Below are 26,385 nucleotides of genomic sequence, written 5' to 3' on the forward strand. Positions count from 1 at the left end.
GCTAGGTCTGGAATCAGGAAACCTTGTATTTGAATCCTTTCTCTGATATGAACTATGTGAACATGGGTAAGTCACTTGGCTTCTCAGACCTCAGATTTCTTATCTGTAAAACAGGGATAATAATGCATGCATTCCTTACCTCACTGAGTTGTGAGACTCAAATGATATAATGTAAAGTGCACCAACAACTTTAGAGCATTATATACATTTCAGGTATTGTAAGTGGAAAGGAAAGAAAGCTTGGCAGTGTCTACTACCAAGGTAGCTCATAGCTCTCCCGTCATGAAAAGGACTGTAGCTATGACTGTTTTCAATGAGGCACACATAATCCACCATGTGTTCCACAGTCATCATGAGACTCCAGGTGGCAAACAGCACGGTGGACACAGTGGCTCATTGAGAGGAAGCATGGTGCAGTGGAAAGAAGAGGAGGAAAAGAGTTTTTGTCACAAGTGGGGCACTTACTATCTACAGCTGCTGCTTTTCTGAGTCTCATTTTCCTTATCCCTAAAGTTGTTGTTCAGTTGTATCCAACTCTACATGCCCCCATGGACAGTATGGTTCATACTGTCCATGGAGTTTTCTTGGTAAAGATAGTGGAATGGTTTTCCATTTCCTTCTCTAGTGGATTAAGGCAAACAGAGGTTAAATGACTTGCCCAGGGTCACACCACTAATAAGTGTCTGAGGCCAATTTGAACTCAGGTCTTTCTGACTCTAGGCCCAGGCTCTATCCACTGAGCCACCTAGCTACCTTTTAGGGTAGGTGTCGCCCGCAACCAGATTGTACACCGAATGGAGAGGCGTGAAATAACTTATGACATGGGCCAGGCAGAGTAGAATTACTGGCTCAGTTTATTCATCTGAGGGCACAGAATATATAGGGAAGATCTAGCCTAACTTCAAAGAGTCTTCCCCACAAGATACTCCCCAGAACATCTGCTGAGGAAGTAACAATCATGAATTTCCTCCTTATCAGGGTTCCTAGATTGGGCTGTAGATTCCAAGATTTTCCCAGGTGCCTTGGCGCCACCTGCATAGAGGAGTAAATACGTAAATCTAAGGTTCAAAGAGAGAGAATGGATATCTCAGAGACCTCTTTATCAGGAAGGAATTTGGGGAGCCGTACCACTTAATCTTTGAGCCCTTTGGGGTGAAAGCCTGAGCAGAGGTCAAACTCTGCCTTGGATCTTAAACCCTTATCAGACTCTTAAGATCGGCCCTCAACAGGTAGGCATGGGGACCTGCGGCCTCGAGGTTACATGTGGCCCTCTAGGTCCTCAGGTTTGGCCCTTTGACTGAATCCAAACTTCACAGAACAAATCAGGGTCCGTTCTATAAAATTTAGACTCATTCAAAAGGCTGCACTCAAGGACCTAGAAGGCCATATGTGGCCTTCAGGCCACAGGTTCCTTACCCCTGTTCTAGACAAACAAAGGCTAAGTGACTTGCCCAGAGTTACACAGCTAGCAGATGGCTGAGTCTGGATTTGAATCCAGGTCTCCCTGATTCTAGGCTCAGTGCTCTATCCACTGACCCATCCAGGTAGCCCAATCCCTAAAGTACCACACAATAATACTCACACTACCTATCTCACAGGGTCATTTTCAGCGAAGTGCTTTATAAGCCTAGAAATACTTTAAATATGAGGAGCTAGCATTATATTTATTTCAAACAAAGGCTTTCCATGGCCAATAAAGCAAAGACGTAGATCTGTTGATAGCAACCAGTCTAATAAGGATGGATAACAAGTCAACAAATTCCACACGTTCATGATGTAGAAAGGCTTATGAAATGAACGTTAAGCTTTATAATCAAACATATAGTCACACATAAAGATCATTAGAATCCTCCTATGTTGAAAAGTTCTCCAATTAATACCTTGCCCTTTTTGTTAAAGATAAATCATTCTTTAAAATAACATTTGGCTTGATAATGAAAGAGAAAAAACACAGGTGATCACTTTTTGGGGTTTGAACTCCCTCCCCAGGGCAAAAAATAATATGCTAACAAAGAGACAGCAGCCTCCAGGAAATAAGCAAGTAAATGAACAACTGACTTGAGAAAGGTGTGAACACAGGCACATTTTAATAATCTGTTGACTGTAGCTGACCTTAAAATATATGTCACCTCAACTAGCAACAGTTTGTGCAAACTGAACTGTATTCTACACATCTGGCTTCTTGCGCATGCTAGGCTACATCAAGGTTAGCCGCGCAAGGAAATTCTTACTCAATTCTCCTTCAAGCCTATCTTCAATGGCGTGGCATAAGAAGATAACCCTGGAGGAGGGAGAGGGTGAGGAGTCTGACATTTTAAATTTCAGCAAGTTTTCAGAAAGGAGAAAATAAATGTGCACTGCAGTATTTTCTCTATCTTAACCAACCAACTCAAACATTTGGCTGAGATTATTAAAATAGTCTTGGCACCAGAACAGCCCTGAAAATTTTCTAAGTACTGTGAATCGTGATGACATTGCTCTATGAAGTGTCTGAGTGGATGAGTGAGGCAAAAAGCATGGGAAAGACAAGCAGCAGCACCTACAGTGAAAGTGGATTCAGCACCTGCTCGCTCTTTGCCGACAGACTGATGAAGCAAAGATTGATTCAGCCAGAGTCTGAATAATTCATATCTGTTCTAGCTCAAGCAACAACTAAAAACAGACTTCTGGATCGCTCCTATTTACAACTTTGGGAGTCTTTAGCTCATTCTTCCTCCTTCTACGAACTGACTTCTTCCCACTAAATCTATCGGATGGACAGTTTTGTGTCTCTCTAGGCACAAGACACATATAGTTGTGGAGTATTGAATGTTTTTTGTTAGGAAAGCTAATAATTTGAGTTAGGAAAACGGATTGATATTTTCCTTCTTATCAACTGCAGTACATGAGGATGCTTGGTTCTGTTCTTTTTTTTTTAATTCTTAAAAGTCTTATTTTACAAATGGTAGTCCACATTTTTTTTGTCATTGGTCAGTTGTTTTTTGAGTTATGTCCAACTCTTCATGACCCCATTTGGGGTTTTCTTGGTAAAGATATTGGAGTGGGGGCAGCTAGGTGGTGCAGTGCATGGAGTCAGGTGGACCTGAGTTCAAATCTGACCTCAGACAGACACTTCCTAGCTGTGTGACCCTGGGCAAGTCACTTAACCCCGACTGCCTCACCAAAAAGCAAAAAATGGTATCGGAGTGGTTTGTCATTTCCTTCTCCAACTCTGTTTATAGAGGAGAAACTGAGGCAAACAGGGTTAAGTAAGTCGCTAAGGGTCACACACCTAGTAAGTATATAGGCTGGATTTGAACTCAGGTCTTCCTGACTCCAGGCCTAGAGCTCTATGAACTTCACCACTTAACCATTCCTAGTGCACATAGTAAGTATTTAATAAATGTCTGTTAACTGACTGTCAGGATCTGCTTCTCTTTCAATTTTAGAAAGAGTGATTATTGATGCTTTGCTGTACTATTATTCTATATACAAAATCTAGTCACCTATAGTAAAAAAAAAGTTTTCCACCTTCAACAATAATTTAGCAAAATTTATTAAAAACTTACTACATACATAAGATGAGAAACAATCTGATAAAGGGTCAGGCAGACTCTGTGACCAAGTCTTATCTATGATATATGCAGTAGTTGCATGACTAAAGGAAGTTTTAAGCTCTCAGTGCCTCATGTAATTCTCTTATGTCTACAAATTATAGTTAAACTGCTCAGCTTCCCCGAAGACTGGAGTCTCCCCATCGGGAGTTTCTTACACAGGCGTGGTTCTAGGCACTGGGTCATTGAGATAAAAACAAAACAATTTTTTCACTTGAGGACCATACACTATCTCTCTTACATACCAGTGCTTCAGATTGTCAACCCAGGAACTCTTGCTTAGACAATTTTGGCATGGTCTAACTGGAAGAGAGCTCCAGAGGTCATTCATTTCATTGCTAAACTTATTCCCTAATACATACTCTTTGATCCAGTGATAATGGCTTCATTGCCATTCCATGAACAAGACACATCTCTTGGCTCTGGGCATTTTCTCTGGCTGTCCCACAGGACTGGAACACTCTCCCTTCTCTGCTATACCTACTGACCTCCCTGGCTGTCTTTAAGCCTCAACTAACATCCCATCTTTTACTGGAAATCTTCCTCAACCCCTCCTAATTCTAGTGCCTAGACTCTGTTAATTATTTCCTATTTATCCTGTACATAGTTTGCTTTGTATAACATATATACATACATAAATAGATATATGATACATATGTGTGTGTATATGTATATACATATATATATGTATATATGTAGTATGTATATGTATTACTATCCTCTTCCCCAGTAGATCGTTAGTTCCTTGAAGGCAAGGAATGTCTTTTGCTCCTTTTGTATTTCCACTGTTTAGCACAGTGCTGGGCACATAGTAGGCACTTTATTTATTGACTGATTGTAGATGTGGTAACACTTAATCTATACAGATCTGTGGTAAGTTAAGAAAAGTTTAGAGGATACCATCTTGAAATAAAGTCAACTCTAATAAAGGCATTTGAACTTTAATAAAATAATATAACCTACAGCTAGAAAGCTATCTTTTTCAGACAATACCACATGCTGCATTCTTGTAATGGCTTGGCATATATCATAGAAAACAGTGCTTGTGAAAAGCTTTCAAACAATAGTGACAAGTTTGGATGACAGAAATTTCCTAGACCCTTTCTATATTGATAACTTAAGATATCTGAACCAGATATACCCATCCAATTCTTGAAAATTCTCCAAAAAAAAGTACTCAAATTATAAGCCATCTCAATTTTGATGAGCATTTGCTACCAGGCTATCTTATGATTATCTTCTATCTCTTTCTCTTCTATCTCTTTTGTTTCAAATTGAGTCCATTTCTTCTTGTTTGATCTTCAGTGAAAGACCACCTTCCAAAAAATAATTTTTCAGACTTTAGAAAAGTCATCAAAACATCCTTGAGCTCCCTTAACTAAAACCTTTTGTTCCTTTAATGTTGTCTTTTCTCCATTCTGCTCGACATCATTCTAGTTACTTGTATTATACTGCTTCAAACCCTTTTCAAATTGTACACTTCTAAAACAGAAACACAACCAGACACAGGATCTGCTTTGCAATTTCTTCACACTACCCTACTACTAATACATCAGGATGAAATGCATGCTCCTTGAAACCAGGAACTAATTTTTTTCTTTCTTTATATCCTTGGTACTTAGCACAGTATGTGGGACATAGTAAGTACTTAATAAACGTTTGTTGATTGAAATGCTAGTTGACTGACTATGGTGATTAATGGCTGTATCTTTCTACATCTGGACTATTATGAAACCCTGAACCTTTTCTGATATTAATTTCCTAGAAATTCAATCCAAATCTTGACTTTTTGTAGTTTTTTTTCTCCATCAGTATATTGTATTCCACCTACCTCTTTTGAACTATTAACTACTGGCTTATAGTCCAATAGGACATATTGGTTTTTAAGACATAGGATGTTAGTGGTAAAAGGGACTTTTAAAATCATCTAGTGCCTTATTTTGCCCACAAGGGCAAGAGAAGTTGTCTTGTTCAAAGTCACACGGCTATTAAGTAGACTAGTCATAAACCAAATCTGATTTTCCTGACTCCCATTCCATAGATCTTTCCATTGTACCAGGCAGCCTCTATAGATGTCAAGGTCATTTAAAATTCCAAATCTTTCCTCTATAATTCTTTCTTCCAGCTCCTCATTTGGCATCCACTATGAAGCATGCCACATGCTCAGTATTTCAACTTTCAAATAATAGATGGGTATCATTTGGAGAGGGGAGACATTGTCACTTGTGGGAGAAAAGAACATTTGGTGTTGCCACTAGGGTGCACCTGCTACTGGTAGAGAAAAAAAATTGTTGAGAATGACTAGAAAAAAGAACATTTCACCCCATAACAAAACTAGAATATGAAGTTGTAATTAGGATGGGGAAAACTCAGACTTTTCCTTAGGGTGCTAAAAATTTATTGAGGAAACAGTTTCTTCCAAAGGGTAGTGTTTTTCCTCTGCAACAATTGGGAGATCAGTGTCCCCTTATGGCCCTGCACCGGTATGCATTACATGGAGTGAGCTGGCTTCCTCTTCTCTTCCAAGGTCTCCAGCCCCAGGATACTATTGATACAACATTCCCTTCTGGTGCCTAATCTTACCATCCCCTTTCTCATTTTAACTGGGCCTGCAATAAGATTGTTTTCTGCCTCCCACCTATTGAACTGTCTTCTGAATGGAGTATCTTCACCCCACTACCCTAGTACGCATACACACTCTGAACTGTTTTTCCCCCAGGTAAAAAAATCACTAATTATATTTCTGTCAGAATACACAAGCAGTAATGTGGAAAGAAACTAAAAAAGAAAAATGCTGGGCTAAATGAAGGATCAGGCTATTCATAAGGTAAATGAGCCCAAAACCTATTTAAGGTCAGTGAGAGCTCATTTGAATTCAATTATTGCATTAATATCACATTGAAAGATCAGAGGAAGCCTGTGATTTGAGCTCAGTGGTACATTCTGTTGGCAAGTCGCCATGTTCTACACCAAATGTAACCTTTGCATCACCTTCTGTGACAGCCCCACATCCTGTACACTCAGATAGATGGGCTTTCTGCCTTTATTGCCATGGTAATGTCTTTATTTAGATCAATGTATTCTTTCTCTGCCAGAGGTAGAAAAAGACATTTCTGGAAACCCAATCTTTTTTCCAAGGCCAAGAGAACAAACAAATTCCTAAGACCCTGTCATTAGAAGTGTTCACTTTCTCTGTCTCTGAACCTTCTGTACCAGATTTTCTCTAAATGTTTTCCCCTTAACTGGCTCTAAGTTTAGCTATCAGGTCACAGGGCTCTACAGAATAACTACACAACTTGTATAATCATGGTATATAAGGGAAAATGTGTAATGAAGTATAAAAAAAATGATTTCCAACTATTCCTTCATCATAAAGCACATTGGATAGAAAAACAATTTGCCTGGCTCAAGATGGTAATACTGTGATCATTAAGTAAAACAATTGTGTGTGTGTGTGTGTGTGTGTGTGTGTGTGTGTGTGTGTGTGTGGTTTTCTTCTTTAAAGGTATGAATTGGGATGTTTAATGTAGTATAATATAGGGAAACATTGCTTTAAAGTTACCATTGTTACTGTTCAGTCATTTCAGTCATATCTGACTCTTCATGACACCATTTGGGGTTTTGCTGGCCAAGATACTAGAGTGGTGGGCATGTCCTCCTCTGGCTCATTTTACATATGAGGAAACTAAGGCAAAGAATGTTAAACGATTTACCCAGGATCACACAGCTCTAAATGTCTGAGGCTGGACTTGAACTCATGAAAACGAATCTTCCTGATTCCAAGCCCAGAACTCTAGCAACTAAACCACCTAGCTGCCCCATAGTAACCATAGATAGGGCCATAACTTTCTTAGTAGTTATTTCAGAGCAAGTTTCAGGGAGGATACAGAAGAGTTCTACACTCTTCTCTACATTGTTCCAATCTCCAATATAGTATACAAAATGGATAGGGGTAAAGTGAAGAGGATGCTGCCCTGACACTTGCTGCCATGCATAGTCATCTGTAAAATGAGCTGGAGAAGGAAATGGCAAACCACTCCAGTATCTTTGCCAAGAAAACCTCAAATGGGGTCATGAAGAGTTGGGCACAACTGAAATGACTGAACAATTCCAAACCCTGGAAGGGAGTTCAATTCCTGACCTTGGGAATTTACCTTCTAGGCAGGGAGATAAGAGATAAGAGTAAAATAGTTAGAAGTGAATTCAGGACTTTTTTTTTTTAATTATTACCTACAGAATAAATTCAGGCACCAAATTTCCCCAAACATAGTAGAGGCCTAGCTCACCAAAGTTGGCTTGCTTCCCCAGCTTGAGTGATTTCTGTAATTTACAGAGAGGGTTCTTTTATCTGGAGTTATCTTTTTTTTTTTTTTGGCTTCTGGCATATGGAATAAATCTGAAAATTCTATATTTCCTGGTGTTTCTCAAAGAGAGAATTCCTGATATTCCTAAAGGAACCAGTAGCTCAGAGATTTAATATATGAATAAGCAGTGACTGAGTCATTCCTTTCCTCCTTAATACTCTTTTGGGAAAGGAGTAAATGACTAAGTGGAGTAGTAGGGACACTAAGTAGAGTTGTAGAGACGCTCAATTATTCATTGCTTGTCCTTCATTCTCAAAGAGGACCATGACATCAAGAAGGTGATGCCATGACATGAAAGTGAATTGCATTTTAGGTGAGGGAGGGCTGTGCAAAGTCACCAGCCTCACTTTTTCCTCTGGAGCCATCTGGGTTCAGTGGCAAGATACAGATCAGAACGACTGTAGATGGCCCCCCTGTAGGGACACTAACTGCTTGGTGAATAGAGTGTGTATCAAGGATAACAGAGATTGAGGAGAGATAGAAAATCCAGAGCCTTTTACCCAGTGGGCATACAAATAAATAATTAGTGGCAATGGTGTTCAAGATGGAGCTAGGGCCAGCTGGAGGAGAAATTAAAGGCAAGAACCACAGGTGTCATGAAGGTTGACAGAATGAGGAAGCAGAGTTGGGGAGGGAGTCAAAGAAATGACTGGGAGGAAGAAAGGGGAGGGAAAAGAGATTCAGGATAAAATTTCCTAAAATTACTAAGAAAGGCAGTAAAAAGGAATACTAATGAGGTACATGAAAGAGTACAATTTTGAATATTGAGAAAAAAGAACAAGGTAATGTTTGAAATTTTATTCAGTGCAATATAAAAACAGTTTAATGAATTTAAAGAGGTTAATTTTTGTATTTAAGTAACTGTTCTATGGAGTGGCTCATCATGTGCATAAGCCAGACATACAGACAGAACACTTCTGTGTGTTTGTGTTGAACACCTGCTTTCAGCAAGTGCCTTCAATCTGAGACAGCCCCTCCAGTCCTGGGAGAATTAATTGGCACTCTGGGAGTTAATTGGAGCCATTGTAGCCTGGCTCCAAAATGGCAGGTAATCCTCCCTTGATAATTAGCATTGGTCAGGCTTTTTATTAGAATACTTCATCCAATTTAGTGCCCCACAACTGAAATGTGTAATGGAGAACCTGGAGAAGGTCCAGAGGCAAGCAAAGAAAATGACTGGAAAATCAGCCCCATCAGAAAAAAATGAAAGGAACTGGGTTTATTCAGTACAGAGAAGATGGGATATAATATAAATGACAGTAAACAGAGATATTATATAAATGACAGTAAGCTGCTTTCCACTTCTCTTTTATTACTAAGGACAGGACAGAAGGACGTGACATAACCAGTTTCTGACATGAGGAATCTGTGTGACCTTGGCTAAGCTTCAGGTGCTTTATCTATTTTGGGGGAGGGAAGGGAAATAATACTTCACCCAATTGCTCATTTGACAAACATTAAGACCTTATTATTTTTATTATTACTATTTATTGTTATTATTATTATTTATCATGCCCTCTGGGATTTAATCTCCTGAAAGATAGTCTCTGAAACTCAAACCTTCTTAGTACCCTCTGCCCCGGGGTCTGCTCCTTCCTTCTTATTGGAGAGGGTAGAGGGTGGACAGTGGAGAGCTCCTCCCAGACCTTCCATTAAAGGAGGGCATCCAGGGTAGCCATCTCATCATTTTGCACCTGACTGTGCTTCTATGAACTTCATCATGCCACTTTTCAGCTTCTTTTTATGTGTTCTTCCCCCTTAGTTTGTAAGCCCCTTGACAGCAGGGATGGCTTTTTGCCTTTCTTTGTATCCTCAGTTCTTGGCACAAAGCCTGGTACACAGTAGGAGCTTAATAATTGTTTACTGTCTGAGTGATCTATTTTGTGCAAGCATCTGTTCTAGGACCTTAGAATATGAAAAATAGCATATCAAACAGTCGTCTTCAAGGAATTCATTTGGGGATTAAGGAGGATAATATATACATAGAACAATTATATATGCATATATTACATATACTATAGATATAATAAACACAATTTGAGCAGAGAGCATTAACAACTGGGGAGAATGAGGAAAAGCCTCATTTCACTGGTAGCACTTAGCTGAAGATTTGAGGACAGCTAGATATTCCCAGAAGTGGAGAGGGAAGGGATTATTCTAAGCATCTGAGTGATTGAACCTCATGGCACATGCTGGGCAGACATCTGAAGGAACCATTCAAAGAAGTGTTCCCCAGAGCTCCTCTGTCAGATTCCTGGCATTCCTGGGAAGTGTGTGGCTCAATGTGCTGGGTTCTTTGAGATGATGAATAATACCCCCTTATTGGCTGCTGATTAGGAAGATCTGCTGACTCAGTGGGTGTTTAAAAAGGAATGAAACTACTCTAGGTTTCTCTTCTCTTCTCATTTGCTGAATATAGAAGGATTCTTTGAACCTTTTCCTGGAGAAGTCTGGAGGGTCTGATTCCTTCCTCCCACTGTAGCAGAAAAAGCATACAGCAAAACTCAGAGAACATGCCAGCTAAGACACATGAAAGTTAAACCACATATGTGGGCTTAGATGAGTCAGCCTGGGCTTGGTCTTCTGAAGGCCGCTTCCGTATGGTATTGTGTTTCTTTGCCTGATCATAGGTGATTGAGCAGTGATCCTGAGATGGACATTTCTAGCATAAATGGGCCATCTTAGGAGTTCAGGAAGGTACCCTCTCTATTTCTACTGCAACACTTCTTGGAGAAGAAGGTGATCGCTGACTAGAGAATAAGCCTAATAAGCACAGTACCTGGCACATAGTAGGCACTCAATAAATATTTATTGACTATTAATTGACTAATTTCTAGCCTAGCTTACCAAAAGACATGGACTTCAAGGCAATTGTTTGGTTAGTTAACAAGGTGAAATGTGAAATGCCTGTTCTGCAGTCTTGCAAACCCTTAATGTTCAGATGTTCAAGTCTCAACCAACAGGTAGAATTTTATAGTAGTACAAATTATTGCTTCTTGTTTACTCTTTTTTCTGGTTAATCTGAGCTGATGAATCTTTTGTGCTTAGCAGTTTTTGTAGAGAAATAAATGGCTGTCATCCTAAGCTGCACTGTATATCGAGTAAATTTCTACTCTTCCCTTTAAGAAAGACCCAGACAGGAACCAAACCTAAATTTTAAGTAATTTTCCACAGGGCTCTGGGGTTGGGGTGTAAAGAACCAAAGAATGAGAGGAAAGGGACCTGACCCTTAATTTAGATGCCCAGGCTTACACAGGGCTGAATCTCTGTCCTTGAGAGGGAAAGGGTAATTACCCCAGTCTTTAAGTGCCTGTAGCAGGTCCCCTCTCTGTTAGACAAGTATAACGTACAAAGACATTGAGACAGGATAATGCTGTGTAAGGAAAACAGCAACCAGGCCAATTTGACTGAAACATAGTGTGAAAGGAGGCATTAATGTACACCATCTCCTCAGACTTATTGGGGGAAAGGCTTTGTAAATTTTACTGCATTATAAAAATATTATTTATTACTTTTTATATGATTATAGCAGGGCATTTGGAGGTAAGATTTGGGAAGAACTTTCTGACATGATACCAGAATTGGCCAGGTGCAGCAGTCTGTGCTGATAGGTGGTAGATCGCTTGAGCTCAGGAGTTCTGAGTTGCAATAGAGCCAAAGTCAATGAGATATCCACCCTAAGTGTGGAACTAGTATGATAAGCCTCTGCGAGTGAAGGGCCACCAGACTGCCTAAGGAGGGTCCAATTGGCTCAGATAGCCAGTGCCTTCCTGCCTTCCTTGACTCCAAAAAGCCATTCATCACAGGATCGTACCTAGGCTTGCCTTACTTTTGCAGTATCATGTTTCTAGACATCAACCCTCCTCTTCACCTACTTCAAAATGTACCCACAGAGCAGCCCCTGATAATGTGAAAGTGAGTCACAATGTTTTAATTTGTGAACCTTTCAAAATACCATGTTTGCATTTCAGCAGAGGCCTCTTAGAGATAGTTCTTTGGATGAAAACTTTGCCTCCAATCATGATATAGGTATTTAGGGCACCATGGATAAATTCTGGGGGGCAAACTTTTTGGAAATCCTCAAATCATATAGATAGGGCACCATCTTACTCTCTCTACATGTGATATGACTGAATTGTTTTAAAAGTCAGCATTATTCTATGTAAAATAAAAACTTGTTTTAAAAAGTGCTATTGTTTTTATATCATATAGGAGGGGATTTCACCATTTTATAGTGATGATGCTTCCTCTTAAGGAAAGATATTTCTTACATTAGTCATAGCCCAATGTTTATTAGGTTTCTTTTCTTCCATTATAGTACTTCAGAATGAATGTAAAAAAAAAAAAGAATAAGCTTTAGGCTCTTTATATACTCAATTTGAGAAAGGCAGGATTGGAGTAAATAATGAAAATTTTTTTCCACTAGGGAAACTGAACAATCTGACTTAAAAAGGCATCTGGAAAAGCCCTTTGAGAGTATGTACACTGCTGGGCATTTGTTACCATATATACTATCTCCTTCCCAGGGCATTTGTCCATGTGGGGGAAGGATAGAACAGTCTTGGCCCTTTGGGTTTGGTTTCTTCTGGCTCCTTTTTCAGTATGAGGATGTTGTCCTGCTGGGGTTTTTGTCCTCCCCCAACCCTCATTTCCCAATTGAACTCAGAACCTGTGGGCCATGAATGACTCTGTCCCCAGCCCAAGGAGGAGGGATTGGGGACTTCTTCCCAGAACTGGTCCTGATAGTGACTTTTTAATGATTCTGCCCTTGTGACCTAGTCTGTCATTAAAGCAATGTCTAAAGTGAAAAAAAAAAAGTGTTTCGTACAAATCAGTGACTTAGTCTCTTGGATTCTCTTTGGTCTTTCTTTTCCTTTTGGAGCCCTTCTTTAAAGCCCAGGATGAGTTATATTAAATTCCTGTTTGCATTTTGATAGCTGAATGTGCATCTTCTGAGAACTACTGGCCTAATAGCCCATTTAAAAACATCTGGAATTCCTGGTTCAGGGCTACCTGAGTATTCTGTGGCCCACCTGAAACTGTCAAATCCTCCTTAATCCAAGCCTCTCTTGCTCTCTGACACACCTCTCCTGGTTACTAGGCAACTAGAACACTTTACAGTCAGGACACATGAAGCTTGAGTCTGGTAAGAGGGGAGGGTGAGAGAGAGAGTGTCAGGGTTTTAATGAGGAGTCAGTCCTGACCTGACAGAATATTTTCTTTGTCATTAGGTAAGGGATTATTAAGGCTGAACCTATCTGTCAGGAAGTAGATGACTAATTGTACTGAAAAACAGCTAAGCTTGAATGCTACAACTCATACATACCATTAGAAATAGAGCATGGAAAACCTCCACAGTATTCTACTCATCTGAAGGAGGGAGAAATTCATCTGGGAAAGATTTATATTTAGGATGGACATGTGTACTTTAGGCTCCCCCCACCTTTTTTCTCACTAAAGTAGTGAACCTCCACTTATATCTCAATCCTTAATAATCACAAGTAATGCCACTGGAACACAAACTTTAGCACCTTTTACCATATGGAAAGTCTTTGTGTATAGGCCCTGTAGCTTGCTCCCCATCATAATTATTAGGTATTTAAGCTTTCCTTCTATATGATACATTTCAAATATTATTCTATTATGTGAAGTTCAGAATCAATCAGTGAATTAAGAAGCAGTTATTAAGTGCTTAATAAATGCCAGGTGAGACAGCTAGGTGGCACAGTGGATAGTGCCGGACCTGAAGTCAGGAAGACTCATCTTCACGAGTTCAAATCTGGCCAAAGACACCTACTAATTGTGTGACCTTGGGCAAGTCACTTAATCCTGTTTGCCTCATTTTTCTCTGCTGTAAAATGAACCAGAGAGGGAAATGGCAAATGACTCCAGCATCTTTGCCAAGAAAATCCCAAATAGGGTCATGAAGAGTTGGATGTGACCAGAAACGACTGAATAGCAACTCACACTTCAGTCCCATCTACCCTTCTGAGTGGAGGGCTGAGTAATAAGCTTCTACCAAATCCTTTACTAAAAGAAAGAGCCCAGGCCAATCATCTCTTCATTTTCCATCCAACTAGCATCCTTTTGCATTTTTCCATTATTACCTTGTACCTCCCACTTTTCAGCTTCCTTTTGAGTGCTGTTTTCCTTCATTAAATTGCAGGCTCCTTGAAGGCTGGGACTGTCTTTTCCTGTTTGTATTCCTGGGCTTAGCAAAGTGCCAGGCATATGGCAGGTAATTAATAAATATTTATTGACCGACTGACTTGACTTCCATGAGACTGGAAAGGAGTGTAGATTTAAGAGCTATGGATGAAATGACCAATCAGTAGAATTATTAGGTCTTTGATATGGGAAAAAGATAAGTTAAATTTTGAGACTGGGGCTTATGAATAGAAACAGCAAAGTCAGAAGGTAAAACAAGTTTGGGGAAATGAGGATGAAAATTTGCTACCTGTATGACCCTGGCCCTCTTACTACATTTCACCTCTGGGCCTCAGTTTCCTCATATGAAGGATTAGACCAGACAGTCTCTAAAGTCCCTTCTAGCTTAAAATTCTATGATGTTTGATGAGTTTGATTTTGGACAAGTTGAATTGGAGGTACCAGAAGGATATCCAAGTAAGGCTATTTTAGACAGCATCTATATTCATAGAGGATTTATGCTAATTTTAAAATACTATACAATAGAAGTATTTAATCATACCCAATCATCTAGGTTTATAACCTCAGAGTCATCTTTGACCTTTTTTTTTTCTGTCCCTCACCACTTCTGCCGTTATTCAATCCCATGGATTGCACCACCATAACACCTTTTACATGCTTCCCCTCTCTCCGCTCATACGGCCTCTACTGTAGGTCCTTAATATCTCTCTTGCAGACTATAGTAATGTCCACAGTTTCCTTGCTTGATCCCAGCCTCTTCCCTCTCCCATCCTTCTAATTGCCAAAATAATCATTCTAGGAACAGCTAGGTTGTGTAATGGATAGAGCACTATCCCTGGAGTCTGGAGGACCTGAGTTCAAAACTGGCTTCAGACATTGGACACTTACTAGCTGTGTGACCCTGGGCAAGTCACTTAACCCCATTGCCTAGCAACAAAACAAAATAAAAAACAATCATTACAACACACACACGTAGCCATGCTGTTTCCCTGCTCAAAAGCTTTCAGTGGCTCTCTGTTGTTTTTTAGGATAAACTCCTTGGTTTGGTCTTTCAAAATCTGGCTCCAATCTACCTTTTCAGCCTTATTTCATTCTATTCTGATTAATGCATTCTCTGCTATAGGTGAATTGGACATTTGGCTATTCCTTGAACTCAAAATTCCATCTTCCTTGTTGGCATCTACATAAACCACCCTTCATGGCTACAGGGAACTCCCTCCTCATTTAATAATAGCGATATATTCAGAATCCTAATCTACCTTTAACATTCAGCTCAACTCAGCCCGGACGCCACTTTTTCTAGGAAGCGTTCCACATTCATTCCCCTCTCTTCCACCCCATTGTTATTGTTCTCTCTCTCTCCTCAAATGTTCCTATATCACTTTATTTGGATCTCTCTTTTACCCCTTTCATTTCCTATCTTGTACTGTTCTCATCTATGGGGTCTTTCTATTGCTCTATAAAAACACAAACTCCTTGAGATTGAAGAATATTTTTGTCTTTGTAACTACAGCACCTAATACACACTTTGTATATAGCCTCTTGCACAAGGACTTACTAAATATTAGCTGAATAGAAGTAAGCATTTTTTTAAGGATAGCAGAAGCATCCCTATAACAAAGAACAAATGTGTTACCCTGGGGAACTCCCATATTTGTAGACCTTTCCCAACTTGGACCAGTCTTATCTTGAAAATAGCAGCTTCATTGTCTTCATGTTTTTTAATTTCTCTAAGTTTAAAATATCACTGTGGAAATATTTTTCCTCATTCACTTTCATGCCACATATTCTTTCCTTTAACCCAACAAATAATTATTTCCTTAAATTGAAATGAGCTTCACCTTCAAGACTTTATATAGAGTGGCCACAAAGCACTTTGAATTTTACCACGGTTTCTTTCTGATTATTTTCTCTATTCTAGCTACTGACCCAAATTCACCATTTTTTCACCTCTCTGTTTCAATGCCTTCCTCTTCCTCATCACCACTTTCTTTTTATTGCTTCTATTTGTTCACTGCCCTTTGATAGCATCACACAAAGGTATAATTGACCATCTAGTTGGCTTCCTTCTGCAAACTATTTAGTTTAGACACCACCTTAACTTTCTGATTTCAATGAAGTTCTATCCCTTAAATGTACTCTACTTCCCCCCCATAGCCTAGTTAATGCCATTAAATATATGTGTATGTGTATATATACTAATATAAATACATATATGTATAAACATGTATACACACACACACACATACCTTGGTTATGAAAAGGGGAAGATACTCGGGATACTCCATGGCTATTGTACTTTGGTGCCACAAAAAACATAATCTCATCAATATTGGGATCTACTCCATGACAGTTCCCTCCACCCTGCATGCCATCTCATACTGTATGATTCTTGTCCTTCCTTTTACACAAATTCTTCATAAATTAAAATCACTTCCCCCATGGGTTTTGTGAATATTGTTGTAACAGTTGGGCCACCTCTTGCTCTTATTCCATGACCAGTCCATTTTGCCTTATGTGGTTATACATAATGATGTCATTTATAAAACTTTCAAGTTCAGGGACCAGGTTTTCACCAATCTGTGCACCCTCCAAGCTTAGTCCAGAGCCTGGCATGTAGTAAGCACTTAATAAATGCTTGTTGACTAACAGATGATTGTTATGTCACTGCAAATTTAGACTCTTCTGAGATAATTCTTTCTATTTCATAATATACACCCATATAGCATCACTGTAAGTTTTTTTGTTTTTGCCCAGACCTGTGATTTCATCCTTGTAGCAAATTCCTCACTCCTTCCAGCAATGCAGATCAGCAACCGTTCTGCAACTTCAAGTAGTAAAGAGTTCATTGGGGGCACTGGGATAAATACAAAGTTAAAGAATTTTGAACCCAAGTCTTTAAGTGAAGCCTTCATGGCTGATTTGAAGTCTGCTCTCTCAGAAGTAACCATCAATTTTGTCTCAGTCTTTCAGTGCTACGTTTCTCTTCCCATGGATCCGGAAGCATTCCAGGTAGCCTGCAGCACTCTGTGGGTGCTTATCTTTCCCGACTCATGATCTGATTCTGTAGCTATTCTCCCTGACAAAAATCTGTCAGTCAGGGCTTATGCCACCCCAGCCAGACATGCATGTGCACGTGTAATGCTTCCCAGGTAACATATTTATTTTTCAACCGAAGATACAGTTCCTTTACCCAAAAGCATATCTCAAACAATGCAAATTTTAAGGGATTTTGGAAGCACCTAAGAGAAACAAACCTAAAGGGATATGTTTAGGCGGTTGAGAATTTTGGAACTCCTCAAATCATACGATCAAGGTGGCAGGCTACCCCTGACTATGGCTGGCTCTGTGTTTCCTCATTGTGGATGCTAAAGGATTTCCACAGAGCTGTTAAAGGCCTCAGCAAGTCTGATGATCAAGCAACTTATTTGTTCTCTGAGAGCATTCCACACTGGATATTAAAGGTTCAGCACTCCCCACCTCCCCCCAGTAATGTTCTGTTTCCAATGGCAATGGGAACACGATGTCCGTTTGAGATGTAAATGCACTAAAACTGACAGTTGAGCAACCCTGCTGACCTCTGAGGAAGAGGGTAAAAAGAATAAAATCCACATAAATAAAAGAAAAATAAAGTAGCCAGGCACTTACACTCACAAATAACCCAGTGAAGAGCAGAAATGATTAAGTTAAATGCTTCATTAGTACTAAGGAACTCCTGCAGATTGGGAATACTAGAACAATGATGAAGTATTTACTTGTCAAAGAGGACAGACACTTCTCTCATGACACACCATGTATTCATTAGAGGAAGTGCAGCCTTGCTAAATAGTACGCCAGCTTATAAAGCATCTTGGGTAGCAAACAGCCATAACTAACAGAAGGATGATCGATCATTCAGCTGTGGAGAGAAGATACATAATCGAAGAAATCAAAAGGCTCTGTATTTAAATACGAATGTTGGAATGAGTGACACCCTAAAAATAGGAGATCACTAAAGGGGGAGTCTCCATAATAGATTGAGTTGTGCTAAATGTCAACCTACAAAACTAGAAACAAAATAAATCATATCTGGGAATGTTTTTTTGCAAATTCGAAACTGACTCATGTTAACATTTGTAACAATAACAAGTCTTCATTACTATTAAGAGCAGCCAACAAGATTATTTTAAGAATACTAAAATACAGAATTATGGCTTAAAAAAAAGACAACCTCCAATTTATATCCTAGGTAACATTTATTTCTTTAGGGAATGCAAGCCATAGTTGCTCCCCTTTCTTTGCAAAAGAGAGAGAGAGAGAGAGAGAGAGAGAGAGAGAGAGAGAGAGAAAGAGAGATATACAGACAGAGACAGACACAGAGAGAGTAATAAAGTGTATCTGAACTTCTGATAGAATGACTAAGAATACAGGCTTTTCATTTGATCCTCAAGACATGATTTTAACAGTAGCCAATGATTTTCTCATATTTTAAAGGGCACTTAAGTTGAGCTCTGGGGATCTTCATTAGACAAAATTCTTCTAAATGTATGCAAATCACCACTATGTTTTGGTTTATAACATCTTTGCTTCACACAGTTATAGTAAATTAAATTTAAACACCCTTCAAATTATGAGACAATTAATCAACCTCATTCTGAAATTACTCAAAAATATAACTGAAACATCACCACCAACCAGCCTAGATATATTCATCAGGTCACCAACATTCCCCCTAATATATTACTCAATATTTACATTTGGATGTAAGTGTGACTGAGTCTCTGGAAATTCATAACACTTTACATGAAATAAAGAAGTCCTCATTTTGAAGATTTGACTCAGAGAGAGCTAGACAGCCCTCCTTCCCACTTTCCAGTTCTAACCCTTTGTTAACTCCTCCATTTTTGGTAGTTAATATCAAGCACCTCTTACTTAACTGGTGTTGGAATTCTCTCACCTACAACAATCTCCTGTCCATAGTCAAATAACTAGACAGTGTCAGGGCTGGGATTCAAATCTATGTCTTCCTAATTCTAAGACCAGCACTCTAGCCACTGTATCATACTGCCTCTCAACTCTATGATTAACTTCATGACATTATAAAATGTTAGAGCTGGAAAGAAACTTAGAGATTATCTAATCTAACTACCTCATGTTACCTCATTTAGCAAAATTAAGGCCCAATAAATTGTGTGACTTGGTTACAATTATGTCACTACTGCCTTGGTCCTAATCTAGGCATTTACTCTGAAAAAGAGATCAATTGGAATTGAAAAGATAGTATATAAGTTTAGAATCAGAAAGTCTTGATTATAAACCACACTTGAAGGGGCAGCTAAGTGGTGCAGTGGATAAAGCATGGGCCCCAGAGTCAAGAGGATCTAAGTTCAAATCTGGTCTCCGACCAGACATGTGATACTTACTAGCTGTGTGACCATGGGCAAGTCACTTACCCCCAATTCCCTCCTCGTCCTCCCCCCCAAAATAAACCACACTTGAGTTTTATACAAGGCAGATATGTAGAAAAAAATAGAATCAAAATGGAAATTAATGGCAAAATAACTTTTATTTTTAGAACTTCTACTGATACCAGTCAAATTAATTAATGCAAGGTCCCAGCCTAAGGCAGCATTGACATCAACAGTTTACTTATTCCTATGTTGACTACCATAGGAAGGTAATTAAGGATTTTCGTTTAAATTTTTTTTTTTCCCATTAAGGTCCTTAGGACAAAAATTAATAAAAATCTCTCCATGTAAAAAACATAACATAAAGTAAATCACACACAAAAAAATGACAATGTCAAGAACTAAAAGTAAAACTGTCCTTAAATTTTATTTTTATCATCAAGAAATATTAGATTTTCAAAATGGTATCTTATTTGATATAGATTTGACAATGCATTGTTCTTGTGTTAAAAGAGTATTTATTGAATGGATGATTGATATTCAAAAGAAATCATGACTCAGGTTCAAGTCAGTCATGAATGTCACTTATTCATTTTGTGACCTTGGACAAGTCCCCTCTCTAGGATTCATTTTCCTTATTTGCATGAGGGTTTGGGTTAGATATTCTCTAGCCTGAGAATCTATGAGTCCATAAAACTGTCAATGATATAAACACTACTGTGATCTAAAATTTCCATCTGGATCTTCTTCCATTAAAAAAATTACCTTGTCTCATTCACTCTTAATATATTTAATCATTACTTCTTTTTTTTTCTCCCCAAGACCTGTGACTTCATCAGTATATGAAATTTTCTGTGAGGAAATCCCCTCAGTTAAGGTAGATCAGTAACTATTCTGCAATTCGTACTCTTAGAAAGTTGCCTGAGGTAATGAGATGTTAAATGATTTGCTCTGTATCCTTGCCTAAGGGAGGATTTCAATTCAGGTTGCACAGACCCTAACACTAGCCCTCTATTCATTATGCCACTCTTAATTACAACTATGTATGTATGTATGTATTGGTATGTGTATTGACATGAAGGATATTGGGACAATCCTAAATATCATGATATTATGAAATTTATCTAATAGTAATCAGAAAGAGGCCCTAGGGAAGAAGGTACATTTTTTCACAGGAGTTAAAACCAGAGGTATCCTGGTAAATATTTAATAAGCAGGTCTCTAAGTAGTACAACAAATTTTTAACATTAATTTGCACCATTAACATTTTCTCCATCACTTTTATAAATCTATAGGCAAACAACAAAACAATAAAGAAAGCCCTTGTTTGTAGCATTTGATAATTTCTAAGGTACAAATGTTCACCCTGAAAATTTAATGATCAGCTCTCTCCAGCCAGTATAAGTTGGCTCCAGCACACTCCAGGTTGTAACATGGATTCAGATGAATTCCAACAGCAGAAGTAATAAAGAGAACTGGGAGAAAGACCAATCAACACCTGATGTTCCTATGGTAGTTTACAAATTACAAAGTATTTTCAGAAACACAATCTCATTTGATTCTCAGAAGAACCCTGTGAAATAGCCAAGGTATGCACTGTTATCCTCATTTTGCAAATGAAAAAAACTGAGTAGTTAAATGACTTGCCCAAGATCATATCGCTAATAAGTAGCAAAGCCAAGGTCAAGGTCTCCATAGTCTACCACCTGGCTTCAAAAAAGAAAAAAAAATTACAAAAGGAAGTAGTAGGAAGTACTAGTCTTAAACTTTGATCCTTCTCACACAAAGAACATTAAGGAGGTACAATCTAGTGCCCCGCTTAAATTCTCTCACACACACACTCACCTAAAACTCTATGAAGGCACAGCAGGAACTTTCCAAAACCATATATTTTCTGTTCTCTGAAATGGCAGCTGACTATGGAACTTAAAGTTTTCCAAGCACTTGATCCAGGGACTGGTAAATCCTAATTATCTGTAATGGAGAAAAATACACTTCTAATTAGCTAGCCAAGCCCACACTGCCTTGTTTACTTACAGAAACAGCAAGTCAAATTTAGCAGCTCTAGATCAAATGGAACTTATATTTTTGTACTTTTGTACAGTGTGTATAATGTAAAAATGACTTATGCCTACTGGGATATGTTTTGCATCACCTCAAAAATCACAACAGCTTGCATTTACACAGTATTTTTTCCTCATATAATGCTGTGAGCTAAGTAGTGAGAGTAAAATTGTCTTCATTTTACAGATGAGGAAACTGAGGCTCAATGGGATGAAATTACTTCCCCAAAGTCTCAGGGCTAGTAAGTGTCAGAATGAGGACTCAAACTCGTTGTGTTTAGCAGGAATAGTATGTTTCCCACTCCATCACATTGCCTCTCTACTTTGCTATTTCTGTTTTTGTTGTTGAGTTCTTTCAAGTCATGTTGACACTTTGTGAGCCCATTTGGGGTTTTCTTGGCAAATATAATGGAGTGGTTTGCCCTTTCCTTCTTCAGCTCATTTTTACAGATGAGGAAACTGAGGCAAACAGGGTTAAGTGACTGACTCAGGGTCACACAGCTAGAATGTGTCTGAGGTCTTCCTGACTCCAGGCCTGGTGCTCTGTCCACTGTGCCACCTAACTGCCCCACTTTGACCAACTAAGTATAGAATCTAAGAATGTTAGAGCTTAAAGGTATTTTAGGGACCATTTAGTTAGTTCAAGGTGTTGATTATAAATAAGTAAGGACACAGAGACTGAGAGAAATGAAGTGAATTGCTGAAGGTCAGCCAAGTAATGAAGGCATCACTATTTCAAAGTCAAGTATTATGATTCTTAGTGTGCTGTTCTTAGTATTTAAAAACTCAAGTAAAAGGAAGATATTTTGTTATCATTCTAATTTCCCGCAAGAAAATATGTTGTACATGTACATGAAATGTTATACACACTCATTGTGCTACATGGTAATTAGATATAAATGGCCAAAAGTTTCATGAATTATGGCAGTGAACATTACTTTCGCATAGCAAAACTAGTCATACAAAGTGTTTCTCTTTGTGTCTTCTTAGTGCCCCAGAATTTGTAAATGTTTTAATATCAACAATTTTCCCAGGTGCTAAGCAGCCTGATCAAGTGAAAAAGGAATCTGAGGGTTAGAATCGAAAACATCGGTTGGAACCCTAGCTCTGTTAATTATTACCTCTGTGTCCTTGGGCAAGATGCTTTAGCTTTCCAACTTCTATAAAATGTTGGAGTTGGTTTAGATGGCCTTTAAGGTCTCATTCAGTTCTAAATGCCAATTATAACACTCTAACTATCATCAACAACACACTAACAATTACCCACATTAAAAGACAAGGGTCTGGGAAGCTTGCATTATAGGAATTTTAGATATCTTGTGCTTGACCTCCCCAGGGACTGATGTTCCCTCTACTATATCCATAAAGTCTCGTCATTAATCCAGTCCTGTTCCTGGTCCCCTGTCCTGCCTCTCCCCATCCTCATTTCCCTTACATGGGGGCTTGGTGTTTTAAGTACTAGCAGACTTGAGGGAATAACTGAGTCAACCTGGGGATGGATGAGGAGGAAAAGGGCAGAAGGAGGCTTAAGGAGGATTGGGAAAAAGGAGACAGGTGAGGAAGAGGAAGGGAAAATAAGGAAATGGTCCCAGAACCAACTGTCCCTTTTGACCTAGCCATTAAATCACCCTAAAATGTTTGAAACAAGTTCACCTTCAGAATCAGTCTTATGCCTTGTAGGATTTCTCCTTACTCCTAAAATACAATGTTGACACTTACAATATGTCTCCCCCCTTTGCTCCTAGTATCCTGATGTTCTTTTAAGAAGAGACAACTCAGCATTCCACAATTATGGATAAGAAACAAAACTTGGGGAAAATTATCACATTGATATAAAAATTATTTTTAGTAAACTCAATAAAAGTTTAAAAAGGCTATTTTTTGTTTTGTGCAAGGGGTTAAAGATCATGAAGACACTGGGTGTCTGAATGGGTGATGAGAAAGGAACACTAAAAGGGAGAAATGAATAGAAAAGGGGATGTCACAGAGTCCTTACTATTGCCCAGGCCTCAGTTTATTTGCATCTAAGCTATGATATTAAGAAAAAAAAGTACAAACAATTCATAATGTGCTACTTCTGGTCTGATCTTTCCCTGTAGCATGCTTTCAATCAAGACTGTATTAGGAGTATGTATGTATGTATGTATGTGTGTGTGTGTATGAGTGTGTATGATATCACTTATATAGTTGATTCTACCCCAACTCTTCCAGTTCTAGTGATATGGTACCAGTTTCCATCTATTTCACATGACTTCACTGAAAGCATGTCTAATTTGGTAGCAGCATCACCCTAACCTCTACCTTCCACTACAGATAGATAGATAGATAGATAGATAGATAGATAGATAGATAGATAGATAGATAGAGATAGATAGATAGATATAGATATATAGAGATAGATAGATAGATAGATAGATAGATAGATAGATAGATAGAGATAGATAGATAGAATTGAATATCCATTGCTTTTACTCTTCCTCAACCTGAAAATGGCAGCTTAACAAAGTGACCATGAATCTCCCCAACAGCCTTTCTCTCTATCCACTCTCAGCCAACCTGGCATTTGACACTCGAAAGGCAAAATTTCCACATGTGCAAATGAGGAGCAATAAAACCAGGAGAATTCTTTTACTCCTCTTATGGGAAAATGGTGTTAGTTTTACAATCTGGTGAAGAAGAAATTAAATAACACGTGATAAAGTAAATATACTGCTTCATTCAATTGAATTCTGTTCAATTCAACAAGGATTTCTTTTGTACCTAAAATGCACCAAACACTGTTCTACATGCTGGAGATCTAATTTTCTAAAATATCTCTGCTCCTAAGGAGCTATTTGGTATTATGAATAAGTAAATAAGTAACTTGAGGCATGGATACAGATAATAAATAACCTGATAAGAGAGAAAGCAATACCACCACCATCAATGCTGTCTACTTCTACTCGTGAGCCACTGGCAGCTGCAGCTGGAGAAAGTCACAAACTGTTCTGAGTGGATCTGTTGAAAATTCATGCTATTTAATGACAATCGGATCCTATTGTTGGTGTTGTCACACAGCTAGTAAGTGTTTGAGGTCAGATTTGAACTCAGGAAAATGAATGTTCCTGACATCAGGTCTGGCACTTTGCCACCTACCTGCCTTGGCAATCTTGCTATTTATCTCCAATTGACTCCTTATCATCACTCCCATAGAGGCTGTTCCAACCCTTTTCATCTGTCTTGAAGCCTTCAGTTATAGGCTTCCCTTTTTGCTCAGATTACCTTTTTCTGTCTTTTTAAAAAAAATAATATTCAGCCTAACTATTCTGGGCTTTACTGATCTCCCATCCTCCAACTTAAAACGTCCTTATTTTCACTCACCAGCTCCTCCTTTGCCCCAGGTCTCAGAGTATTAGGTTGCCTTCCTCTTTGCCAAGACTAACCCTTCTACTTGAAATCCTGATATCCCATCCTTCTGTCTCCAACGGAAGCTTGTCCTATGGATCATATTTAATCTCTCCTTATCCGGTGGTCCATTCTACACAGTCAAGCTCAGGTCTCCTCTCCCCCAATCTAAAAAATTAAAAGAACAACAAAAACTCAAACCCCTTGCTGGTGCCATCCTCTCAAGTTACCATACTATTTCTTTCCTTCTCCTTTATTCCCTTTTCAACTTCTAGACAGAACAATTTAGACATGCTGCCTCCACTTCTTTCCAACAATTCATTCTCCAGTCTCCAATCTGATACCACCACTCTTTTGGCACTCTTCAAAGCCACCAATTACCTTTTCTCATTCCTTGCCCTTGATGTTGCATTTCCATTTTCCCACCATTTCCAATCTGTTGCCAAGGCTTGTGAATTTCACCTTCGTAAGATCTCTTTGATATGCTCCTTTCCTCCTCTGATTCTGTCACACCCCAGTGTAGGACTTCACCTCTGCATGCCTGGACTATTTGAAGTAGCCTGCTGGTTGGTTTCCCTGCCACAATGCTCTCTCCACTCCAGTCAATGTTCCATTCAGCAGAAAAAGTGATTTTCCTAAAGTGCAAGTCAATCATATCTCCCCCATCCCAACCCCATTCCATCCCCCACATAAACTCCAGTGGCTGCCTCTCACCTCCAAGATCGAATATAAAATCCTCTGTTTGGGTGATGGAATATTATGTTGAAGGAATAGAGAGCCCTAGAGTCAAGAAAACCTGAGTTCAAACTGGGCCTCAAACACTTGATACTTACTAGCTATATGACCCTGGGCAAGTCACTTAAACTCTACTGCCTCACAAAAAAAAAGGGTCAGTATGGATGGATTGTAGAGTATGTAGATGGGAGTAAAATATAAGAAAACTGGAAAAGCAGACAGAGGCCAGGTTCTGAAGAATTTTAAATGCCAGCCAAAGGACTTTATGTTTGATCCAGGAAGTGACAGTGAGCCACTGGAATCTATTGGGTAAGGGAGATGACATGTCAGACTTGCACTTTCTGAAAATCACTTTGGCAGCTGAATGGAAGATGAATTGGAATGAGGAGATGCTTGAAGTAGAGAGACCAATTAGGAGGCTATTGTAACAGTATAGATAAGAGGTGATGATGGACTGAATTAGGTTAGTGGCAATTTGTGTGTAGAGAAGACAGAGTAAAGAGAGATGTAAAGGTAGAAGCTAAATGATCTGGTAATGGATTGGATAAGTGGAAGTGAGAATGAGGAGTCAAGGATGACAACAAGTTTGCAAGCCTGAGTAACTGGAAGGAAGGCAGAACCCTCTACAGTGATAGGGAAGTCATACTTAACAAACACATGACGTTATTTGTGGCCATTCCTAAAGCTGTGT

The 26,385-nt window shown here is 38.9% G+C and overlaps 1 protein-coding gene across 19 annotated transcripts in view; it reads right to left on the minus strand.

Annotated features, from left to right (window-relative positions):
• The window catches only part of DTNA (dystrobrevin alpha), a 484,963-nt gene that overhangs the window by 233,397 nt on the left and 225,181 nt on the right, over nt 1-26,385 (minus strand). The window contains exon 2 of one of the 19 annotated variants that reach the window (XM_078153432.1): nt 21,358-21,486. The exons of the other annotated variants lie outside the window; for them this stretch is intronic. The gene's annotated coding sequence lies outside the window, so the exon portion shown is untranslated. The remainder of the gene's footprint in view (nt 1-21,357; nt 21,487-26,385) is intronic. 19 annotated transcript variants of the gene reach the window in all.

Source organism: Phascolarctos cinereus, unplaced genomic scaffold, assembly GCF_003287225.1.
Source record: "Phascolarctos cinereus isolate Bilbo 61053 unplaced genomic scaffold, phaCin_HiC Scaffold_4;HRSCAF=312, whole genome shotgun sequence".
NCBI lineage: Eukaryota > Metazoa > Chordata > Mammalia > Diprotodontia > Phascolarctidae > Phascolarctos > Phascolarctos cinereus.